Raw genomic sequence first — 26,083 nt, forward strand, 5'->3', positions numbered from 1 at the left:
ATAGAAAAGGAGGCGATCGCCATTCATTGGGGGTGTCGTCACTTCCACTTGTACGTCTATGGCAAACCCTTTGTTGTGACCACCGACCATAAGCCATTGGTCTCCCTGTTCGCAGGCACCTCAACGAAGCCGCCGCCAAGGATAGAGAAGTGGATGTTGCAACTGCAGGACTACAACTGCAAGATTGAGTATCAGCCGGGGGCGCGGAACCCGGCAGACTACCTATCTCGCCACCCCCGCACAGCAACTCCAAGAGAAATAAAAGAGGCGGCAGAAACAGAAGAGTACGTCCGGTGCATCACGGCGCGGTCATGCCCCCGGCCAGTGTCCATGGCCAGCCTGTCCCAGGCAACCAGTGAAGACGAGTGCCTACAAAGAGCGAGAATGGCGGTCCGAGATAACAGCTGGACCCGCGCCCGAGAGGAGTGGAAGAGCCTGACGCCTCAGGCGAGACAGATAATGGAGAGCTTGTACCACGTGAGGACAGAACTGACGGAAGACGAGACTGGATGCCTGCTGAGAGGCCACCGGCTGGTCATACCGATGTCCCTCACCCAGAGAGTGGTGGATCTAGCCCATATCGGTCACCAGGGCATGGTCAAGACTAAGTCACGGCTCCGAACCAAAGTATGGTTCCCTCTCATGGACGAAATTGTGGAGGCTACCGTTCGAGAGTGCCAGGCGTGTCAGCTAACCGGTGAAATGCCCCGGCCGGCCCCTGTGGTGATGGAGCCTCGCCCGAGGAGGCCCTGGTCAAAGATCAGCGTCGATTTCGGCAGCCTACCAGACGGACGGCACACCTTGGTGGCCATAGATGACCACTCCAAGTATCCGGAGGTTGAGATACTGACTGTTCTGAGTGCTCAGGAAGTAATCCCGAAGATCGAGAAAATCATGGCAACCCATGGCATTGTTAAAGAGATCAGAACCGATAATAGATCACCGTTTCAGAGCCAAGACTTCGCGGTGTACCTACAGGCTCTCGGGATTCACCACCGGCGAATCACCCCCCGATGGCCTCAAGCGAACGGAGAAGCAGAACGCTTCATGAGGACCCTCAACAAAGTGATACGGATCGCCCACGAAAAGAACCAGTCTGTAGAACTTGCCATTTTCACATTCCTCCGTAGCTATCGCCAAACGCCCCATTCCATTACGGGAGTGGCTCCCGCGCACTTGTTAATGGGGCGAGTTGTCACTGATTCAATTCCACATCACCCAGAATGGCAGCTCGAAACTCCCAATGACAGTGCCATTGATGCGCAGCGACGTGGAGCGTTTGCCCAAGCCGACGCCCGCCGGAGGGCGGTGTCCTCACCAATAGCCCCAGGTGACCATGTACTAATTCGTAATCGGGTGCCAGGGGGCAAATTTCGTCTGAACTTCGAACCTCAGCCCTGGATGGTGGAGAAAGTCCGAGGCACGTGCGTGACAGCCCGGAAGGGTGCTGAAAGAATAACGAGGAACGTCTCATTCTTCAAGAAAATTCCCGTGCCCTCTGGAGGGGATGAACGACGCCAGGACAGGATCATGAGGGACAGGCCGCGAGAGGAAGGACTCTCAGAACCCGAGGGCCAGGCGGGTGTGAGAGTAGAGCCCACAGGTCAAGGACATGACACTACGCAGCACCGGCCGGAGTCTTTGTTGCCTGGAGTAGCGGGCGTGCCCGAGGCTGGAGAGAACGACGCAGCAGATGACTCTGGGAGCGGAGGTCAGGATGCTGCTGTGGAACGTGGCGGAATGCGATATGACCTGAGGCCGCACCCCGCGCCTTCGTGCCGGCTACGAGACTACGTAAAGTAAGACTGTTTAAGTTTTATTGTTGGGACTGGGAGTCGTTATTGAGCCCCACGTGTTAGGCCTGTACTAAGAGCCCATGTGCTAAGGCCCCCCAGCGACACAGCAAAGCAATATTTTAAAAAATATTATTGTCTATAGGTGCTCGTGGAAGACAATTTCTATAGACTGGAATCTGGAGAATGCTAAAGTGATTCTGGTATTTAACTGACCTTTGCTGGTCATTTTGTATTAAGAAAACGTTAAATAGAGGCAGTTGCCAGAAATATTAAACAATAGCAGTGCCTAGAGGACTATGAATGAGTAATTACCACTGAGAACAGAGACACAGCTGCAGCACAGCCTAGAGAAGTCAGAATGTGGGAATATCCAACGGGACCAGAATAGCAGCCAGCAGCATTGTCTGGAAGACTTAGAATGAGGAATTACCACTGGGATCAGAGACACAGCTGCAGGTCTGCCTAGAGGACTAAGAATGGGGAATTACCACTGGGATCAGAGACACAGCTGCAGGACTGCCTACAGGACTAAGAATGGGGAATTACCACTGGGATCAGAGACGCAGCTGCAGGACTGCCTAGAGGACTAAGAATGGGGAATTACCACTGGGATCATAGCCGCAGCTGCAGGACTGCCTAGAGGACTAAGAATGGGGAATTACCACTGGGATCATAGCCGCAGCTGCAGGACTGCCTAGAGGACTAAGAATGGGGAATTACCACTGGGATCAGAGACACTGCTGCAGGACTGCCTAGAGGACTAAGAATGGGGAATTACCACTGGGATCATAGCCGCAGCTGCAGGACTGCCTAGAGGACGAAGAATGGGGAATTACCACTGGGATCAGAGACACAGCTGCAGGACTGCCTAGAGGACTAAGAATGGGAAATTACCAGAGACGCAGCTGCAGGACTGCCTAGAGGACTAAGAATGGGGAATTACCACTGGGATCAGAGACACAGCTGCAGGACTGCCTAGAGGACTAAGAATGGGGAATTACCTCTGGGACCATAGCCACAGCTGCAGGACTGCCTAGAGGACTAAGAATGGGGAATTACCACTGGGATCAGAGACGCAGCTGCAGGACTGCCTCGAGGACTAAGAATGGGGAATTACCACTGGGATCAGAGACACAGCTGCAGGACTGCCTAGAGGACTAAGAATGGGAAATTACCAGAGACGCAGCTGCAGGACTGCCTAGAGGACTAAGAATGGGGAATTACCACTGGGATCAGAGACACAGCTGCAGGACTGCCTGGAGGACTAAGAATGGGGAATTACCTCTGGGACCATAGCCACAGCTGCAGGACTGCCTAGAGGACTAAGAATGGGGAATTATCACTGGGATCAGAGACACAGCTGCAGGACTGCCTCGAGGACTAAGAATGGGGAATTACCACTGGGATCAGAGACACAGCTGCAGGACTGCCTAGAGGACTAAGAATGGAGAATTACCACTGGGATCAGAGACACAGCTGAAGGACTGCCTAGAGGACTAAGAATGGGGAATTACCACTGGGATCAGAGACGCAGCTGCAGGACTGCCTCGAGGACTAAGAATGGGGAATTACCACTGGGATCAGAGACACAGCTGCAGGACTGCCTAGAGGACAAAGAATGGGGAATTACCACTGGGATCAGAGACGCAGCTGCAGGACTGCCTCGAGGACTAAGAATGGGGAATTATCACTGGGATCAGAGACACAGCTGCAGGACTGCCTAGAGGACTAAGAATGGGGAATTACCTCTGGGACCATAGCCACAGCTGCAGGACTGCCTAGAGGACTAAGAATGGGGAATTATCACTGGGATCAGAGACACAGCTGCAGCCCTGCCTAGAGGACTAAGAATGGAGAATTACCACTGGGATCAGAGACACAGCTGCAGGACTGCCTAGAGGACTAAGAATGGGGAATTACCACTGGGATCAGAGACGCAGCTGCAGGACTGCCTCGAGGACTAAGAATGGGGAATTACCACTGGGATCAGAGACGCAGCTGCAGGACTGCCTCGAGGACTAAGAATGGGGAATTACCACTGGGACCAGAGAAGCAGCTGCAGGACTGCCTAGAGGACAAAGAATGGGGAATTACCACTGGGATCAGAGACACTGCTACAGGACTGCCTAGAGGACTAAGAAGGGGGAATTACCTCTGGGATCAGAGACACAGCTGCAGGACTGCCTAGAGGACTAAGAATGGGGAATTACCTCTGGGATCAGAGACACAGCTGCCACATTTGTGACAGAAAAAGAGCAAGAATTACAGCTCTGTTTATAGAAACGGAGCAACAGAGCTCACAGCGAGTGAAAGATAATTAATGCTAAAAACTAAAGCTTATGTGAAAGGGAGCCAGCGAGTAAAGTCACATTTTTAACATTTTCATTTTGTGACTGCTTATCTTGATCCTCAGTAACCCATACTCTGTAGATTATAAGTGGAAGCTAAGCTGCGGAAGGGAGAACACACGGAGAAACAGTGGGCTTTAGGTGAAAGCAGTAACAATGGTCAGCTGCTCTCGTTTGCAACATTTCCAGCACACCAGGCAGGCAATCGGAAAAAATAGTGCGTGAAGCAAACTGAAATGGACAGAAGCGAAATGAGCCCTGTAACGGGGCCAGTCACTATGGGAGGGGACGACAGACCAAAAGGAGTGACAATTGGGCACGAGTTACCATTTAAAAGTAAGGAATTTAGCAAGGCACCCTGAACAGCCAATGAATGGCAAGCGAAGGGCCGGCTTGAAGTCTATGTACTGAATACAGGGTGCCTCGCAGCGCATGCAATCTGCTAGTCTCCACCTAAAAACGCTTCACACATCTGGCCTTTAAAGTTTTAAAGCAGTCAGCTTTACAATTTGGCTGAGACTGGAAGACAATATAAATACTATACATGTACAACAACTTATTCCACATAGAATGATGCACAGAGATGGAGTCTGAGAGCATCTTTTAAAAGGAAGAGAGACAGCTGAAGGAGAGGATCTGAGGTGTTTCTTGGATTAAACCTCATTACTTCAGTCTCTCAACTTGGTACCATGGCATTCAGGGCTTTAAGTGGAATAAAAAAACTGCGGGGTCTCTCACAGGGGCATGGCTGATGAAATGAAGGACATGGCTTAAAAACATATAAACTCCCAGACTGGTATTTTGCTGCTCCTGTCATTACATCCAGCTATACACAACAACATGTTACATTACACCTACAACAAGTCAGGATGATTGGCTTTTGTCAATGGTTAGTTGCATAAGACAAATAAGCAACAACTATGGCTTTGTTGTGTATGACATTGAAAAGGCTTCAGTTGTGAAATCATGAGACTGTGAACAAACTATAACAAGTCTCTTGGAAGTTACATCAAAGGCTGTGTGCAGTGGTGCTGCAGTCATGGGAAGCCGATTGGGACCCATCTCAGCACATGCTTTTAAGAACTGCCTGCTGAGCACCAGCAGGACCCGGCCCACTTAAAGCACTGATGGGGTTACATCTTTGCAGTTCCTGCCGATAAACCAACGGCGAGTCAAACTCTCACATTGTCTTCTTTCAGAGGTGAGTATATCATCCTGCTCTAACATTTTTCGCCATGAACGTATATAATAAGAAAAGTGAAAATGTGAGCTCCAAACTGCAGAAAAAAGACTACGCCCAAATGTACTATCAGGTATCAGCACCTGAGCTGCCTTAACCGTAAAGGGAGTGGCCTTGATGGCTTGTGGGTGACACCGCCGTTTTCAGGGAAGGGAACAATTATGAGACTGTAAATAATTAAATTGTGGAAAAGGGCTGTACACTCCTGGCGTGGGACAGTTTGAGCTTTGCCAGTCGGGCTAATTAGTCCGTGGTGTAGCTACTCTCAGGGTGAAAACACTTCTGAGTGTCTGGTTACATGGGTGCCGGTGTTATGTAATATCTGGTATCCCCTCGAGATCTGGTATCCCCTGTAGGGTGACCAACCGTCCGTAAATATCACGGACCGTCCGTAAATTGGACCTCCCGTCCGTTGTCCGTGAGGTTGCCTTTTTACGGACGCCTTTTGTCTGTAATTTTGGGCCTTTCAGGGAACAGAGCTGTTCCCTTGTGAAAGGCCTCAGCTCAGTGATGGGGCCGCCTCGCACTCCTCTGAGTGCAAGAGCAGCCCCACCCCGCCCATTGTCATTCTGTGTGGGGCTGACTGCCACATACAGAATGCCAATAGTTAATCAAAGGAAGGCGTCGAAAGAAGTTCAAAGGAAAGGATAATAGTTCTCTCAGAGTCGCATCGTTTTAGAACTGACGCATTTTCAATATTATAATCAAGGAAGCCATGGTTGCTGCTGTATTATTTTATGCAACTAACAACTATTGACAAAGCCAATAGTTCTGGCTTGTTGTAGGTGTAATGTTACTTGTTCTAGGTGTAACGTTACTTCTTGTATTATATATCTGGATGCAATGAAAAAAGCAACAAACAATACCAGTCGGGCTGCACATTATGCTAAGCACAAATTTTTAGCTTATGTGTTTTAAGCCACACTCTTAATTACATCGTGACCCCCCTAGTTTTTTCATCCCACTTAAAACTCTGGAAACAACACCATATCACAGTCACCCCACCTCCAGGCACTGTGCATCATGCATGACTCATGCCTTCCACTTTTTCAGATTACCTATGTGCAGGGGAATAGTGAACCCTGCCCCACCCCACCCCTTGCTTTAGAAACTACAGTGAGGGTGGAGTTCTTGATGGGACTCTTCTGTCTGCAACTCTGCAGACAAAGGCTCAGCTCATAATTAATGTGACAAGGTGAGTGAGTAAGTAAGTGAAGGGATGGATGGATGAGTGAAATGATGGATGGATGGATGAGTAAAAGGGTGGATGATGGGTGAGAAAAAGGATGGATGAGTGAGGTTCAATGGACAGATTCATGAGTGGATGAGTAGATGGATGGGTGGGTGGATGGAAGGATGGATGGCTAAGTGAAAGGGGAATTGAAAGAGAAAGGGAGGATGGGTAAATAGATGACTGAACGGGTGAATGGGTGGAAGGATGAGTGACTGGGTGGATGAATGAGTAAGTGAAAGGATGGCTGGATAGGTGAATGGATGGGTGGAAGAGTGGATGGATGAGTGTACAATGGATAGGGTGAAAGGGTGGATGGATGGATGGATGGATGGATAATGGATGGATGGATGAGTAAAAGGGAGGATGCAGGCATGGATGAGTGAAATGATGGATGGAAGGATACGTGATGGTTAGGTTTGTAAATGGTCGAATATGGACATGGATGGGCACACAGATGGAAGGACAGAATCAATGGTGAAAGACTGAATGATGGATGAAAGTATGATTACACATTGTAAGCCTCATTATCTTAAGCAACATTTCCTATACATTAACTTTAACATTTATATGAGTGATTGTCTCTATATAATATGTGTGTTGTAATGCACTCCAACACTCTGCCCCACATACTTGGGATGAGTAGCACTATAGAAGAAATCAAATACATATGAGAGACGGTCTATGTGAAGATGAGGGGCGCCATTGGAGGGTGGTAGCAAGGCCAGATCGGCTGGACCGGGCATCAGGCGTTTTCTCTAGGAGCTGGAAAGGTGGGGGTGGTTTTGTTACCACAAAAAGACCTGCACATTTGCTTAAAGCTGCGCGCATACTGAAAACCCATGAAGTGCACAATTGTCTCAACCTAATATAAACTTACTTTCACTTGTACTTAAGTGGTTGTCTATTTACTTACTTATATACTATTGCGCAACCTCCTTTGATGTGTCTGTAAAACTTACCTTTTGTCCTGAATTTTGACCTCCTGTCCTGAATTTTTGTCCTGAATTTTGACCCTTTGTCCTGAATTTTTACACTCACTGTCCTGAATTTGCACCCATGCCAGTTGGTCACCCTATATCCCCTGCTCTTCGGCATACTCCGTACGTCCTGCCTATTGGGCAGCTCGGACGAGCCCCCACCAGCCCCGCCCATGCCAGGAGAGAGGAACCTCGGCTCCAGCAGGCAGAAGGAGCTGCGCGCCGAGCAGAGCTGCCGATAGAAACGCACGCATTGCAGTTAGGTGATTCTTAAACAGCCATTGAATCCCTTACGTCTTGGAGACAGGAGAGAAAATAATTCATGGTTCTGAAATTAGCTCATATTACAATTCTTTTCTGGGCCATTTCCAACTGCTGGCTAAACAATTACGTTCCCAGATGCAGAGTTCTTTTAGGATGCACGATTAAAAAGTGATTTACAGTAAAATCTTTATTGAAATGTTATTCAAGTTTATGTGCGCTAATATCTCTGTGGTATGTGAGCATATATTTGTGTGTCTGAGAAAAATCATGTATGCCTTTGTGCCACTTTCACCGTGATCTGTGGAGGGCACGCATGTTTGTATATCTACTTACTTTAGTTCAAGCACATAGCTGGCAAGGTTTCAGATTGCTATGTGTGACATTTTCATAATTTTAGTGTAATTATGAGTGACAATTCAATGACTATGAGGGACACTTTCTCGCGCGCAAAATTAATCAATGAAAACATGAAAAACATGTAAATATCAGAAATTACTCCCATTTGAGCAGCGAGAACCACTATGGGCCCCTGACAGACATTAAATTATGACGCCCAGTGAGAATACCCGACTATCACAATTTCTGGGATAGTAGCATAGTGATGCACGCAAAAATGCATAGGTTAAGTAACAGTCACAAAGAAGAACTTACATACAACAAGAAGGAATTATAAACTTGTATAGTATGAGAAACAGTACCAGAGTGATGAGAATAGTCGTACACAATATTCACAGTTGTATAAAAGGTCAATTTGTATGACAGCTTTTGTTTGGAATGTTGAGTGGAAGCTATTATGCAAAGGATCTATGGCCTGTCACCCTAAATGCATTACAATTAAACACTTCTACTCATTCACTGTGCCTGTGTTTACTTACATTCTTACTCAAACTCAAAGTTGTTGTGCCCTTTAGATAATTTTTACCTAATTCATGAAAATTCTATTTCAACGCAAGTTCAAGATGTCTCAGATTGAGTTTCCATCGCTTTGTAAGCGATCAAAAGTATTGCACTATAGTAGTGTCAACTCAATTATTACATTCAGCCCACTTAACAAAAGTAGTATTTTGCGCAACACAAGTGATACATGCGAAATAGACAAGAACGAACTCGCATCTCACACAGCTTAGCAGCTTGTAGGAGGCTGCTCTATTACAGATAGAAGATAATTGGAGGAGGAAATGCTGCCTGCACGACCAAAGCTGGGAGAAGTGGCTCTGATTTACATGCACTCACACGAAGCAGACATTTTTTGCTGCAACAGGCAGGTGCGTTATGCACACGGAACTTGTAACATATTAAAGATTGTGGCCGCCATCGAATAATATTTGCTTTTCTTTTGGGTGCCAGGGTCGGACAGACTTATAGGGCAGTACGGCAGCGCCGGAAGGGCATTGGTGCACATGCTTTTTGCCAGTGGTGCAAATGGATGCTATGTTGTTTTTGCATGGGTGTAAATTTATCACAATACAGCCCTCGATAACCTAAACAAGAACCCTCCGTTGGTTAAATGTCAATCTTACGTATAATAGTGACATCATTCATAGTACCTTCATTCGTGTTTGTTGGGGTAAATATAATAATAAACATGTAGGAACTAAGGATCTCTAGCCCCGTTCCCATATTTACACTCTCGCGTCTCACCTCCCCTCAACTGATACTTGCTGGTGTTTGTCATTAGTCTTTTCTATAATTTAGTGTCATTTATTAGAGCTTTGGGGAATGGGTGGGAATACTCCTTTTGTGTAAAGGTAATGTGGATTTAAGTGCCAGACTGGAGCCCAGGACACTTGTGGAATGGTGAAAGCTGCTGTCCGCATTCAAGGCAATACAATATTTAGTTAAATGTGAAATGTAAACTGAATTGTCCCTGACATTGATTACCTTAGGGGCTACACTGAACCACCTTCCCTGCTGCGCAGTTAGTTGTTGTGCGGGCTCGGCTGCCGCTGCGTCACTGCTCTCAGTCAGAACAGTCATCCGACCTGAAGGAAAGAGGGCTGAGCATAAAACAGTGAGCACATCGAGCTCCTCAGGCCAGTGTTGCCAGCTTGCCCGCTTGTGCCCCGCCTTTACGTGTCCCCTCGTGGCTGCACAGTCTTTGGATACATCCTTACAGTCACTCTCATGACGTTGGGTCACGTGAATCAGAATGTTGGGACCAGGTAAAATGTATCCAGAGCGGAGCGCAGCTGAGTGTGCCCCCAAGCCGCGAGCAGCACGTACCAGCACTGCCAGCTTTGCTCAGACAGACACTGCGAATTACTATATTGCAGTGCTCCTGCTTGACACTGAGGAAGCGCTATAATGCGTGATGATTATTTCTAATGCAGTGATGCGGGGACTTGCCTTCAAATGCGTTAGGATCACGTGTGATGCGTGGCACTTGGCTGGGCTGCAAACACCTGCCTTTGCTTCTTTCTGTAAGCTTCGGTGTGTGTGCTTTGTCTTTCAAGGCACGTTTCTGTGTGTTTGCATGTGTGCGTGTTTGTGGGTGCTTTTGTGGGGGCATGCATTATGTGGATGTGCATGTGTTTGGGCACCTGTGTGCTTTTGTTTTGTTTGTGTGAGTGTATGTGTCTGTGCCCTTATCTTCCACAGCAGTTCTCTGTGCTCATGTTTGTGTTTGCATCTGTGTGGGCATTCAATGTGAGTGTGTCTGTGATTGCATGTATGCCTCGTGTACATACTTGATTGCTGCAATGTATCTTTCAAAGTTAAGATATATGATACTAAATTATATCCTGAACTGCCAAGTTCTGGTAAATAAGAGCAAATACAACAGTCTAAACGGTATGAGTCTTATTTAAAGTTTTGAAATGGATGGAGATATGCAGGTTCCTGCTCTCCTGAAAATGTGCTGTTCCGAACAAAACCAAATGAGGTGCATATTAAATGTATCATATGGAAAATATTTAGATGATTAGTGTGAAAAGAGTTGAAAAAGAGAGCTTTCTTTTTTATCAAGTATGTTAGTGGCTCTAGGTGATGTGCTCACAGAGTTTCTTGTGAAGTGGTTGGCATTTAGCCATGAACTTGTAATGAGGGCCTTTCTATCCTGCTAGCAAAGATAAACTAGTTTGTCCCGATTTTCACTCTCTGGGGTCAATTCCGATCCGGGTCGGACAGCCCTCCGAGAGCTGTCCGGAGCCTTACCTTGTGACCGACTCGTCCCGGGAGCCGGTCCGTCCTGGCGATGAAGTACGATGCGCATAACTGACACAATTCCATCAGACACGTAGGCTGCAATTCCAGCTGCATTTCCCGTACGAGCCGTACCTCCGAACGCCGATTCGTGTCGCCCGGAAGCAGTTCCCACAGCAGTTTCCGGCCGGACTAGTATGATGCGCAAATCCTATGTGCCAGATGGGTCGCCACTAGAAGCACGTCACAGCATCCGTGAGACCTGCATATCAGGTCCAATTTGCGCCACAACACGATCCACGGCTACGAGACGAACCAATTCTCAACGTGTACAAGACGGAGCAACAAGCAGCAAGTACGAGCTGGACCTACGATGAATCCCATCGCTCAGGTCATCCCAGTACTGTACATCAATGACCGGATCAGGAACAGACGCGCAAAACGCAGATGGTCAGTCAGACACACCCACAAATTAACTTCACGAACATGCGAAATGCTACACACACATTGGCAGGGTGAAATCCCTTCCACCAGCAACAGCAAAACCACAGGAGTAGCATGGTCCCCACTAGCAGCATTCACCACACCTGGGGGGTTACCCATCACCACTCCCCTCCCCACTCATAGGGGGCTGTAGGTCCTGCACCACTACCCACAACTCATAGAGGGATTATTCCCTGCACCACTCCCCTCCCCACTCATAGGGGGCTGTATGTCCTGCACCACTACTCACAACTCATAGGGGAATTATGCCCTGCACCACTCCCCTCCCCACTCATAGGGGGCTGTATGTCCTGTACCACTCCCTTCCCCACTCATAGGGGGCTGTATGTCCTGCACCACTCCCCTCCCCACTCATAGGTTGACCAAGCAAACCATCCCCTTAACATCTTGGCAAAATCATATGTTTGTGTGTGCAAAATGACCACAAGCCAGATTCCGACAGTGAACATACAATGTGACTCACATCACATGTCTGCCCAAAAGGTTGTTGTGGGGTTACAAAAACACAATTTCAGGATCATTGTGGTAATGGGGTCTAAACCCCACATCACTACAGTCAGCAAAAGGTGAGTGTGGGGTCCAAAAAAACAGCATTGTCGGATCATTGTGGTAATGGGGTACAAACCCCCATCACTACAGTGACCAAAAGGTGAATGTGGACATAACAAGTGCAGCATCACCAGACCAGCATTTGTGACTATTGCAACCAACGTAGTGGCAATGTGGTGGTTGTGTCACTTACAAACATAGATATGAGAGGCAAAGAATGCTGTGTATCACAAGAACTTCCTCTGCCATGTGCAGACAAGCATTGGCCATGACCCCTGACAATGCCAACAGTGTACAATTAGACTGTGTGAAAAGTGAGCATCATGATGCATACACACATATCTCTACAAACAGACACGCAAACTGCGGAATCCTGTGGAAACTGTCGATGTTAGGTAACAAAGTCACATACTATGGCAGCAATGGGACATACCAAACCTGATCAATTTGCAGGATGATGAGCTACAAGAAGCATGGACACTAGGGACAAACCTCCAAACAACATCCCCCCAATGGAACGCTAAAGCCACACCAATGCAGAGGCGCAGATGCACAAATACAGATAGGCTGCCACACACTGCATATTATACACAACACGTGTGTGTGTCTCAGTGTCCCCAGGATAGTACACAACACATGACGGTGGGCTGAACTACAATGACACACATGTGTTCACAGTGCCATACAAAAGTAAGTCTTTGACTGGGCACACCTTTGGGGGCAAGCAGGCATTGTCAGGTAAGCGGGATCACAAAGGATTCATGTGAGCCAAGGTGGGTGGAACAGCAACCAACACAGCAAGAGACAGACCCAACACAGCACTACCCTCTAGTACCCTAATTTGTAGTGACATTAGCCTGTAGGCCAATCCCACTGTTATGATAAAGCTAGGTTTTCCCCATACTGCGTAGCACAGTCAGATGTGCATCCTGGGTCATGTGTCCGGGACCACAAACTCACATCATACCTCCATAAACACAAATCACTGGCCATGGCCTGCAAACAATGGGCAAAAAGTAGTCATGGGCCTAGACATGAAACAACTCCCATTTTGCCTCCCTCAACACCACACACCTTTATCTGCAACAATGTGCATCAGCTAGTCACACAGGGACTGGTGATATTGCTCGTGCACACATGACAATCCCGGGGGGGATCCAAGGTACCCACAAATCCTCACACGTGGGCTGATAACAACACCTGTGAAGGTCTGCCACACTGTGCAGCATGCGGCACATCAACATTACGTGAAAACTACACAATTCATTCGGAACCCTGCCACACACCTACACCAATGTTGAACCAAAGGAGAGCCACAATGCACAAAGGTCGACACCTTACAACATAGCAGCAATGACACACACACACACACAAGTGAGCTTGTCAATGACAGATACCACATAGGGAAAACAACATGATGTTGGTAACACATAAGTTCCAATGGTAATCCAAAATGTGTCCCACGTGCGTTGGACAACATCCCTGGAATTTACTACTGAAACAGCCAGGGATGCCACCCTTATTAGCAGTAGTTTGTCATGCACCTACATCCCAGAAAAGGCAGGGCAAAGAAGTTAGATGAACACAGGCCAAGTCTGCAAGTCCACAAAACAGGTACATCTGTCTGGAACACAGGCTGCATCCAAAAACGTAAAGTGAACACACACAGACATGCTCACACAACACACACCATGTGCCCAGAGAATGTCATGGAACTAAACAATACCATGAGGGGACTGCACTCCTGGGGAAGGTCAGTTGTGCCAACTTTTGTCTGTGCAGGCTTCTGTCATGCCAGCACAACACTTGCACAGTGATCCAACTATTACAACTCAAGAAAAGCTACGGTCGCAGAAGCTTGTGTACAGGAGTCCTCCCTCAGTCATCTGCACATATGCAATACACATGTACACCAAGTTGGACAGATGACTTGTGTAACATGGATGCACACACATGCCTGTCCAGTGGAGATTGTCCAAGTCAGGGAATCTTTCCATGTGCCCAAATGTAAGCACAACCTATGTGCAACAGTAAAATCCGGCCCTGAACATGTAGCCAACATCACACCCTGAAATTGCAGCTGAGGATGTCATGGATAAATATCTGAAAAGTACACAGATTTCAGGGACCACATGGAGTACATCCCATCAAAAAATCATTCTGTTATACCTTTAAAACACCTGTACAGCAGCACGTCCATGACACTCATCATCAACATCATGTACATTTGATGCAACAATGCTGGATAACAACAATTGACTTTATTGGGGACATAACTCTTTGAAACCATTTACCCACAATGTCAAGAGGCCAATGGCCAGTCCATTTCTGGAGTCCTCACAGGGTGAGATGTGACAAGTCGTCAACCATTGCTTGCCTGCACTGCTATGGGCAGTGGACATCTCCCCTTGGAGGGGCATACACAAGGGCAGGCCAGGCACTGCAGTAACAGGATCAGGGGACAGCAGAATGGGGCAGGGGAGGGCTGGTGGGTGCAGGAGTGTCACTGGCAACTGCAGCGGAGGTGTCTGACACTGTGGGCGCCGTCACCACGGCAGGGCCCAAGTCCAATGGGGTGTGTGCTGACACCAATGCAGGGCCCAAGTCAGATGGGGTTGTTACTGGCAGCACTGTAGTGGGAAGGACAGATGGTTGGGACGGGGCCTCCACTGCAGTGCAAAACTCGAAGGGAGTGTCATGGGGCTCAGGTTAGGTTGGCAGGACAGAGGGGGACACAGTCCCACATCAGTGGCAGGAATAGGCTGAGCATGTGAGGTGGGGGTGGAAGTGCATGTGGTAGGAGGGGATGGCCTAAGCATTTTGGGGATGCGGTATCGGTGTGTGGGGGAACCAGGGGCAGGGTGTGGCGGGGGACCTATGGAGTGGGGGTCAGGGGGCTGCAGGATGTAGACTGTGACTTTGAGCTGTGGGATTGGGTGGTCTTGCTCTTCCTGCTCCGGGGAGACTTGTGGATGGGGGCCTCAGTGTCCGGGCACCTGGGGGTGGGTGACTGTGTGGCAGGGGAACTACTCCTTCATCCTTGTGTGTGGTGACTTCCTCTTCCCCTTGTGCGTCTGAGCAGATGGATCGGTGGAGAAGAGTCCAAGTTCACAGAGGAAGAGCTGCTTGAAAAGGGGGGTTGCAGGTGAGGCAGGGGAAGGCTTTTGGAGGGAGAGGCATCTGATGTCTGCGGAGTGCTCGTGGATGCCTGTTTGTGTATCTGTGACCCATCCCCTGTGTGTGTGCCATCAGTCCCTGGAGTGTGCGTGCCTGCGGATTTTGATTTTGACTTGCGTGAATGTGTGCTGCCTGAATCTGTTGTGGTGCGTGCCGGTGCTGGTGTGTGTGTGCGTTGGACAGGTAGGGTAGTGGGGACTGTGGGTGTGGCAGAGGTAGGAGGGGTGAGGGACTGTTGAAGGAGGGATACTGCTGCCATATGTGTGGAGGCCATGGACTGAATGGTCCGATGTAGGGCAGACATGTTGGATGAGATGCCTTCCATGAAGGACACCAGTTGAGTCAACAGAGTGGTGTGGGAATGGAGAACACTCAGCATCACAGTCTGCCCTACATGGAGCTGCTTCACTAAGTCCACAGACTACACACTCTTGGCAACAGGGGAGATAGGGGCAGGGGGTGCGGTGCCTGGACCAAAAGTGACATGTTCCCTCACACGGGGGCCTCCACGGACATCTGGGATGGCAGCAGATGGGAGGGTGGAGATGGTGGTGGTGGCGGGGATAGATTCGCTAGGTGTTGTCTGGGGTCTGCTGACACCCGCCTTAACAAGGGAGTCCTCACTGGAGATGCTGTGTTCCTCAGCAGAGGTGTTTGTAGCTGAGGTCTCCTCTGTGTGGCTCCCCTCACCCTTAGTGCCACTGGGTCCCTCAAAATCCTCTGAAGCTGACCCAGTCTGGCTCTGCGGCTCCTCTTGGTCAATGGAGCTGTGTCCTCCAGTAGCCGTAGATGTATCCGCAATCAATCGGGATAAACAGATCCACATCAGTCACCTGTTTCACCTGACACATCACAGTCAGTACAGCACATCACAGAGTATGCCTTGGCATCAAGTGCCAGATATTGTGAAAAGTGGAGACATTTTTGGGAAATGACACCTGTCAGTCTGCAGGCAACCATGCCCCTCATATCCTGCCCCTCCATTGGCCCATCTGTCTGGGACATGTTGTATGCCACTTCTCATATGTGTGCACAAGCACCACATGGACATATCTCAGAACTGCAGGACTCATGATTTAAATCTGCCAGGACTAACACATGCCATCTCCTGCCACTGACTCAGTACATGTGTCATGCGAAGGGATGGCCAGATTCATTGCCTCTAAAATGGATATGTTTCACTCCCAAAACACCATGATGTGCACATGTTTTGATGGCCAAGGCCACAATAGAGTGCATGCTGTACAACTGATATCAATGCGGGATACACATTAGCAAGTGGGATACCATGCTACGGCCCAGTATGGCTAAGCAGCCAGCACTGGCTTCTGTCTCAGGGGCAGTGCATCCAAATTTAAACAAGCTGCACTGTGTCACAACCATTAACATGTATGAGAATTTAAGCCCTGCAGATGTCAAGTGCACAGGTACACCCAATGCTAACCACATCTTCAGGCATCTGATGATCACACGTAATACAAATGCAACATATGACTGAATGCAAGCACATATCCGTAAGCATGATGACATCACAGCATGATGAGAATGAATTGAGACTGCCTGCACTGTGATGTGCAATACAACATTATGCACCGTCAAGTGATTCCACACCTATGCATGAACCCATTGTGATGATCCATTGGCCACACGCCAGCTACCTGCACAAACCAAAATGACCAACACCACAGGAGTCTAATGGGCTGGGCCACCTCACAACGACAGCAGACACCATATAGCACACTTCACAATGCACTAATGTTAGGCTGACACACAGAAGTAGAAGAACAGAGTGTACTTCATGTCCGGAGTAGACATACCTCTCCAGGAACATGTGCAACATGGGATTACCCTGGACACCAGGCATGTGTCCATGCATGTGTGAAACACATGATGTACATTTTTCTGATGCCCATAAACTGTCGTTGCTGCTACATGGCTGTGTGTCAAATACCCCTGGCACATATGGTTTGCCAAAACATCAATTGGAACACATATCAATTGCCCACACAGAGTACATGTCTTTTTTTCTGGCAATGTGCAGGCACATGGAAATCAAGTGCCCCACTCATGAAGACCAAACAATGCACTGGTCGCAGATGCTGTTCACAACGTTAAGTTTGTACAACAGCAGGGACACACAACCCAAGTTACACAAGTCACAGACTGAAAGGGGCACACCTGTGTATCAGATGAGAATGGGACATGACCTATTTTTGCCACATGACTCCTGTACAAGCAGACAGAAGATCTTTAGAAGTGTAACCAGGATGTGGGAGTGCAAAGAGCATGTGAGACATTGGGCACAGAGAATGCATGCACTTACCCCCTCCTTGCTGCTGTCTAGCCTTTAACTGCCCATCCAGGTACGGGAAGACCACCGCCAGAATCCTGAGCATGTGGGGGTCTGTGTCCATCGTCCGCCCCTCCTGCGAGGTGGCGACAGCTTCAGCTGGACACTGGCAATCCTTCGGGTCCAATTAAGAGAGGGGGACCCCTACGATTCAATAAAGGGCAGGTACAAACGGGGTAGAAAACAATTCAAAAGGAAGAAAACAGTACCTGTCACGAGGGTATATGCTGGGCCTAAAATATAGGTCCCTACTCAAACACAAGACTCAACTGGAACAGAGCGGAGCAGAATAGATAACATAGAACACCACAAAAACATGGAATTGGATACAAAAATATATCTATTATTTATTTTGTTTTTTTGATAGTACAGATATTTTCAAGATTTCAATAATTACACTAATAGGTCAATAAAACACATAAATGTTCACAATTCATTCAAAAAAGACATAAGAGTGTAGATACATACATTGTTCAATGTCCCACATAAGAATATAATACATCCAGACAAACATTCATTCTAAACAACAATCAAAACAGACAATTCAGGTCAAAATGACAGAAAAACTGTCAAGTGGTACTCCCATCGGTGGTAAAACTACTGTATCATCCAAAAGGACGTGGGTGATACTATAGGAAACAGAAGGTCGATGATTCAAGCGCCACACAGGTACGGCACGTTTCACACGTACCCCTAGGGCACCATCACTACAGTGATACGGGCCGTACTCACGCGTGTACGTGCCGTACACGCGTGAGTACGTGCCTATCACTATAGTTGGGGGTACCATAGGGCCTAGTGATACGGCATGTACTCACGCATGTACGGGCTGTACATGTGTGAGTACGTGCCTATCACTATAGTTGGGGGTACCGTAGGGCCTAGTGATACGGCATGTACTCTTGCGTGTACGGGCCGTATCACGCGTGAGTACGTGCCTATCACTATAGTTGGAGGTACCGTAGGGCCTAGTGATACGGCACATGCTCACGTGTGTACGGGCCGTACATGCGTGAGTATGTGCCTATCACTATAGTTGGGGGTACCGTAGGGCCTAGTGATACGGCACGTACTCACGTGTGTAGGGGCCGTACACGCGTGAGTACGTGCCTATTACTATAGTTGGGGGTACCGTAGGGCCTAGTGATACGGCATGTACTCACGCGTGTACGGGCCGTACACGCGTGAGTACGTGCCTATCACTGTAGTTGGGGGTACCGTAGGGCCTAGTGATAACGGCACGTACTCACGCGTGTACGGCAGGTACTCACGCGTGAGTACGGGCCCTACACACGCCCTCAGAGCGTGTGTACTGCGTTTCCCAGCTTACACTGGTGATAGGAGGCGCACATGAAAGGAATGGAGGTGTCAGACTCGCACAAGGCTGTACATCAAGTCATTGTCAGTACAGTCCTTCATGTGCAGGGCCTAGGTGTGTCCGGCAGTGATGTGGCACATGTCTCCTCATGTTGTGGCACAATAGATGTGTGATGAGCTGTTTACACATGTCATGTGTGATGAGGCACTACGTGGCACACTTCCCCTTCACACTTTGCACATGTGTGCATGTACGACACACGTGCCAAGCACTGCATCACTGGCATGGCACAGTCAGCAACACCCACAACTGTCCCCTGATGCCAGGTACACGGATAATTACACCTGACATGTGACTCCCAGCATGCCACGATGTGACTATGTCATGTGTGTGTCATGTGTTCCCATGAGCTTTCTGTTGGTGTTCCATCAACTTCATCTGCTGTTGCAGCATCCAACATGTGTCTGTGTGCATATGTGCATGACACACATATACGCACACCATGCCACATGTGGACTCACACGTTACATGTGTCATGATGGTTCGAAGATGACTTCCTGACATGAGGCAATATCTGCGTTCTCTCAATGTCTGTGTCATCAGTTTTTGACATGTACCCCTTCATGGAAATGTCTGTTATCTGTCCTTTTCCAGATGACATGTGACCTGTGTGTCTAGACTCCCGCCAGCTGTCTGTATGAGATGGCATCCTTCAAATGCTGATATGTGGATGTCTGTCACTCATGTAATGTGTCTGGCTTGTCACTTACACTGGCCCACAGCTATTTTAATGGCATGTCACGTCAACATTGCCATGCAACTATTGTGGCTGGCTCTTCGTAGGAGTATCACCTGGCTGGCCTACATGTCCTGGATGCATTGCACAGCACAGACTCTGTATTAAGCAGATGTGTATTAGCTGTTGAACATGTGCTCACCTCAGTGACATTGGTGTGGTAATGTATTCACTCTTCGTTATTCCTTCCAAATCTCTGCAGGGCACCGCCTATCCCCAGACGAATGCCAGACCTGGATGCCATGCGTGAACATGACTGCATACGCAGATACCGCTTCTCCCAAGAGTTGATAGAGGACTTGACCCGCCGGCTTGCACCACACCTCCAACCACAACACAGGTATCCTACAGCTCTGACGCCCAAGATGAAGGTGATGGCAGCCCTACATTTTTTTGCCACCAGCACGTTTCAATTGACCATAGCTGATGTCGGTGGCATGTCCCAGACAATGTTCAGCCGTGTTCTGCATGATGTTATAGAAGCCATGTTGGTGCACCTGGATGAATTCATCCATTTCCCCACTCGTGAGCAGTTGACAGGTGTCAAGGGTGAGTTCTATGCCCTGGGAGGGAGGCCTCATGTAATTGGGGCCATTGATGGGACACATGTGGCTTTGGTACCACCACAGGCACAGGAGGTCGCCTATAGAAACAGAAAACATTACCACTCCATTAATGCCCTTGTGGTGTGTCTTGATAACATGCTGATTTCCCATGTCTGTTCCCGTTTTCCAGGGTCCGCACACGATGCATACATCATGAGGCGTAGCAGGGTGCCAGAAATGATGCTGCAGCTGCACGCGGAACAAGCATGTCTTGTTGGTGGGTATACTCTGTTAGTCCTGTGTTCAGCGCTATCTTTGTATCTTCGGCATCTCCTGACCCACTTCTTCACATGATGTTTCCATGTATCCCAACATGCCATGGCTGATGACGCCTCTCCGCAACCCCAGAACAGCCGCAGAACACCGGTACAACGACACCCATGGGCAGACAAGGCGCGTGATTGAGTTTGGACTCCTGAAGAGCAGATTCCGGTGCCTCCACAAGACCGGCGGCACCCTCCCATAGGCCCCGGTGAAGGTCTGCAAAATCTTCATTGTGTGCTGCATGCTGCACAACATGGCAGTGGAGAAGGCCGTGCCACTCATCCTTGATCCGGATGAGCAGGATCATCCACCCATGGAGGATGAAGGGCTCGGGCACGGGGCAAGTGAGGATGAGGATGAGGATGAGGACATCCGGAGTCAGCTTATCCGCAACTTCTTCTCATGATGGTGAGTCCCTGTGTCTGAGTGTGCACGCTTTGAGCCTTGTGTGGCATGTGTTGTAATGTGTGTGTCGAGCTGACTGTGTGCTAAGTGACTTGGAGGTATGTTCTGATGTGTCATTCAAGTGATGATGTCATTCCACACATATTAGCTGGGACACTAAATTTATTAAGGGCATGGTGACGACATCATTCCTGTAGAGTACATGTACATGTCTGAGGATTGCTAGCTCTTCGCTGACTTGTTGTGTGTCTGGCCTCCTCAGGTTCTTGCGGCTGTCGTCTGCTCATGTCATCATTGCCCTCCTGCTATTCCTCATGAGTATTGCAACGTGTGCTGGATCAGAGTTACATGCACAGACATGGTGAAAAGTCATTTGGGGTAAGGAGTGCAGCAAGGTATTTTGTGGGTGGTACGTGTTTGTGATATGTGGGGACTGCTCCTGTGCATGTTGTGTTACCATGCATACATGTCGACTCACCATGGGCCACATGACGTGTTGCATGGCTCCCATGAATTGATAGTCACCCTTCCTGACAGTCATCTGTAATGGTTTGTGGATTCTGATGAAGGCATCAATGTGTGTATAACGTCCCTCAGGAACATACGGGATGCTAATGGTGGACATAGTGTGGGACATCCCCATATGAGGCTCAATGGGGAATTGTAGACTCTCCGTGTGCAGCAAGGGGTGTTAGGCTCAACCCCTTCACTTGTGTGCCAGCTCAGTAGGATTTCCCACATCTGTGTGTTGAAGGGGGTGTCCAGTGTAGGTCACACATGGTCAGCCAAATGACCTGTGAGTCTGTTCCAATTGATGCATTTCCATTGGTGTGAGGCTGAGTAATGAAGGTGTTCGTCACACTCCAAGGTGCCTCATCTCTGTCAATGCAGGTCTCTTGCCACTTTGCATGCAGCATATCTGGCATAGTTGTGGAAGATTATGCATAGGAGTCCATGTGTAGTTTAGCAACATGCATGCAGTTGCTCATGGATTAGGCTCCCTATTGGGCATGAAGTACATGGTCGTGTATGTATTTTGGCATGTTGGTCCACACAATGGGCCATCAACAGCTGCTGAGGCTGTGTCTCCTGTGCGCAGGTCGGCCTTCAGTTTCCTGATCCGGTGTCATGCTTCTTTGGTGATTGTGCATGCATTGTCTCTGGGTGTGCCATGTGACACTGGGCACTCCTTACTTTACACACGCGCCTGTTGCAGTTGTCCTTCTGCCATCCTAGTCTTTGTGTGCAAATTCTGTCATTTTGCAAGGAGATGCCGCCTGCTGCTGCGGCCCCTGCAGCAAGGGCCCACAGAGTATCCAGATTTGGCAACACACACGCCTCCAAGATGCTCCTCACTTCCTCTCTCCACCCATTCATTTGGCTGTCCTCAGCTTGCCTATGCCACTGTTGCCACCACGCGGTGCCAAAGGCTGGACCATCAGCACATGCAAGGTGCAAATTGCACCACCATCCTGTCCTTGCATAACCCACATCACACTACAGTCTGATGTATCAGCCACACTCCGAGCTATGTCCATCCGCACATCTAACTCCTGCTGTCAGACATACCCTGGGCACACACACGACACCTTTGCATGCTGAGTGTGCAACTCCAACTGCCTACACTGCACTGCCCCGCCTTCCAGGCCCTGTCACACCAACCAGGTCACGTCCCTAATACTCCCCACAGGCTCTATAGCCCCGCAAGGGCATGGGAGTGGGACTCAAGGCTTCAGCATGTAGTATGGTGTCATCGTCTGGGACATGGCACAGGTATCATCTCTCAGCATGTCAATCTACAGAGTGTCCATGACCCCCCTCTCCACCATCACATGCGCACAGCACCTCATCATCAGCTCGTATGCCATTGACAGCCAGGTGCTCCTCACCCTCAACAAAGACACAGACATTGGCAGTTCCATCATTCAAGTATGCATGAGATCCATTGATGAATGGCTGAACACAAGCCACCTGAGGCTGGACTTGTACAGGACTGAGGTGATCATCTGAGGATTGTCCCCTTCCAGCTGGGTCAAGTGCCTGTGTCCCACCCGCAAGAGCCCTGCACAAGCACCCAGTGGCCACACACACAAGATGGTGTGCATCATGTTTGGCTCGCTCACATATGCCATGCTAGTCCACAGCATCTGTACCTCATGCTGCAACGCCCTCTGCATTATGCACATGATCCACAGATAGATCCACTCCAAGAAAAGACAGACCATCCCCCAGGTCCATGACAACATCCATGTCAAATACTGCCCAGCCCTCTATGGAGCAAGTACATCCAAACTCCCAGGAAACTGGTCCACTTCCAGGGGGAATCTGCACACCTCAGCTTCAACACCCTGCGCCCCAGCCACCTCACCGTCCACCATAGATAGCTGCAACTGATTACTGTCTGCTGCAGGATGACCTCCACACTCCCCACCCACACTCAGGAGGCAGTCCACAACCCCGACCCCAAACCAACCTTGTACGTCTGTCATCCTAGATCCCGTTGGGCCATCTCCGTGCATCCAACCTTGCCCTGGCCACCGTTCTTCACATCCACCGTACTCCAGCATACAGGACATTGTTCTCCCACCTGGCCACACATACCTGGGACTCCCTCCCCGGGAACCTCCACATGAGCCATGACCTCTACGCCTTGATGATAATCTCCCAAATGGGTCTCTCCGCACAGTTTAGCAAGCACCCCCTCAGCAGACAGAGGCCATCACAGGTGAGTGTTGTGCTCCATGCCTACATTAAATGATACCTTGATCCACACACAGTTCCGGTGGCGCTAGTGAGCGTGAGCAGCAGTGTGAGCGGCAGCGGCGGCGAGTGGCGAGTCTGAGCCTGAGCTTGAGTCTGAGCCCGCAGCCCCGCCTGCACCATCTCGTTAGTGCCTCGTTAGTGTGGCGGCGGCACTCAGCAGCTCTCATTGGCACCCGGTGGCAGCTCTCAACTGCTTCATTCATTGCCTGCCAGCCCGACCACTGCTCCAAGTTCAAAGGTCAAGGGAAACCAGTGCTGTAAGCACCCTTAAGTCTGCGGCGACGAGAGAGAGGTCCCGCTTCCTCCTTCCCCCGAATTCGGGCCCACGTGTTTACCAGTGAGCAGAGGTGCTTGCTCAAGTCCATCGGTGAGACCTCGCCCGCCTGCTGTTTTGAGCAGTACGGAGGGTTGCAGAGGACGCTCTGGACTAGGGACAAGACGCAGAGGTCGGGCGAGAACTGCGCTCGTCGTACAGCCCTGCCCCTCCCTTAACAGAGGCAGCAGCAGCAGGACTGCAGGACTCGAGTCACAAGCCTGAGTCACGGCGCAGGAACTTGGATCATCGACGCCACCTGCACACGGAGGTGAGGCGGGAAGAGGGCGAAAGGGGGGAGCAGAAGTGAGAGCTGGGCTATCTACTCGGCTTGGTCGTGGCCCCCTGTTCAGCTCCCACTTGTCTCCCCGCTTGTCTCCCTTCTGGCCCTTCAGAGAACGGATTGCAAGGACCTGGCCATCCACTGGCCAATCACCGTAATTGCCCCACGGTCTGAACTCTGTTATACGCCGCCAAAAAACTGTTGAGTTGAATTTTGGGTCAAGAGCGGGCCTGGAGTGGTGAAACAGCGAGGCAGCGAGGGAAAAGGCTGGTGGGTGGTGAGCCTAGAACACTGAACACTAGAACCGGAGGCGCTACATAAACAGAGGCTCCCTCCTCGTCGCGGGACGCGCGCGGGCGCCGCCGGGCTGAGCCCGGGCAGAGGGCGGGCCATCTGTGGCCGTCAGGGGCCGAGGGAGGCCGGGCCGGGCCCATCCTCCAGGTCTCCTGTCCTTGCTCCAGGACGGTAATGTGACTATTTTGCTGTTGACCGTACTTATACTGGGTTCTCGAGAGTATAACATACTGTTAGCCTCACCTTATGTTCTATACTGTTCCCATACCACCTGCTAATGGCAATGTCGACCCGGTCGGGTAGGGGAGGCGCTTCAAGCGGGCCATCAGTGAGTGGCACTTTAGACCATTTTATAATTCGCGCTTGTTCTGTACTTGAAAAAGAAATTACCCTCACTGAACGCCGTCTGTCCCTTGACGCGCACAACGATAAACGCTCTTCAATTGGAAAGATTGCTTCCGCTATTTCTCCTGCCCCAGATAAAATTTTACCCGATGGAAGCCATTGGGGCACACACAACACATGTCACCCACTGTGGCTGTGCCTCTTGCGAGACCCATAGCCCATGGCTCACACTCACAGCTCAACTTATCATATTCTCCTCTTTTCCCTACCTCATTAGTTGTCTCTGAATCTATTAATAACACATCTCCTTCCTCCGAAATCTGTGTTTCCCCCGAACCACCTACCCCAGCAGGACCGAACCCCACTCTAAGTAAAAGTAAAAGAGTGGGCAGCGGTAATATTGAGGACCACACAAAAGTCCCCAAGAAAAGCAAAGGGAAATTGCGTAACACTCTCGAAAAGAAAGCAGGTTGTACAGTTTCTTCTCAACCTCACCACCAGAGGTCTAGACCAACTCTCGTACAGACCCCTAATTTAGTTCCCACAAACTCTGCTGAGCAGCGCCCTTTACATTCTGATTCGCTAGAGGTTCCAGAATTCCAACACCTGCTTATCGATTAAATCAAGTCACTTATTAACTCCCTTCTATTACCTCTGATGGATAGAGTGAGAATACTGTCCGAGAGGCTTGAGAAGTTTGAACAGTCCTCCTTGAACAACTTCTTCTCCCTTAAATCTCTAATCAAGCTGCACTCAAAAATGGGCCAAGAAAATCGTGTAACCAATGACCCCCACCAAATTATACACGTTGACCCTGCTTCTAAAATTGCTCCACCACACCTAAATGCGGCCTCATGCCCAGGGGTAAAGAATGGAATTATTTTTCCTGGTACTAAGTCCCCGGCATCAACATCTCAATCAGGTACTTTATCCAAGGGGAAGAAACTATCCATTGCTTTAAGCGACAGCCCCGCTATTCCACCAGGTTGCGTGGCAAAACCCGCGCAGAACTCTTCCAAACTACTTAGTAACGACCCAGCCCAAGACCACCTGAATGGCGTTGCCAGTAACCCTGTGGAAAAACTACCTCACATTAATCTTCCACCCGAGTGCCAGC

This window comes from Triturus cristatus, chromosome 2_1 (assembly GCF_964204655.1).
Source record: "Triturus cristatus chromosome 2_1, aTriCri1.1, whole genome shotgun sequence".
In the NCBI taxonomy this organism is placed as follows: Eukaryota; Metazoa; Chordata; class Amphibia; order Caudata; family Salamandridae; genus Triturus; species Triturus cristatus.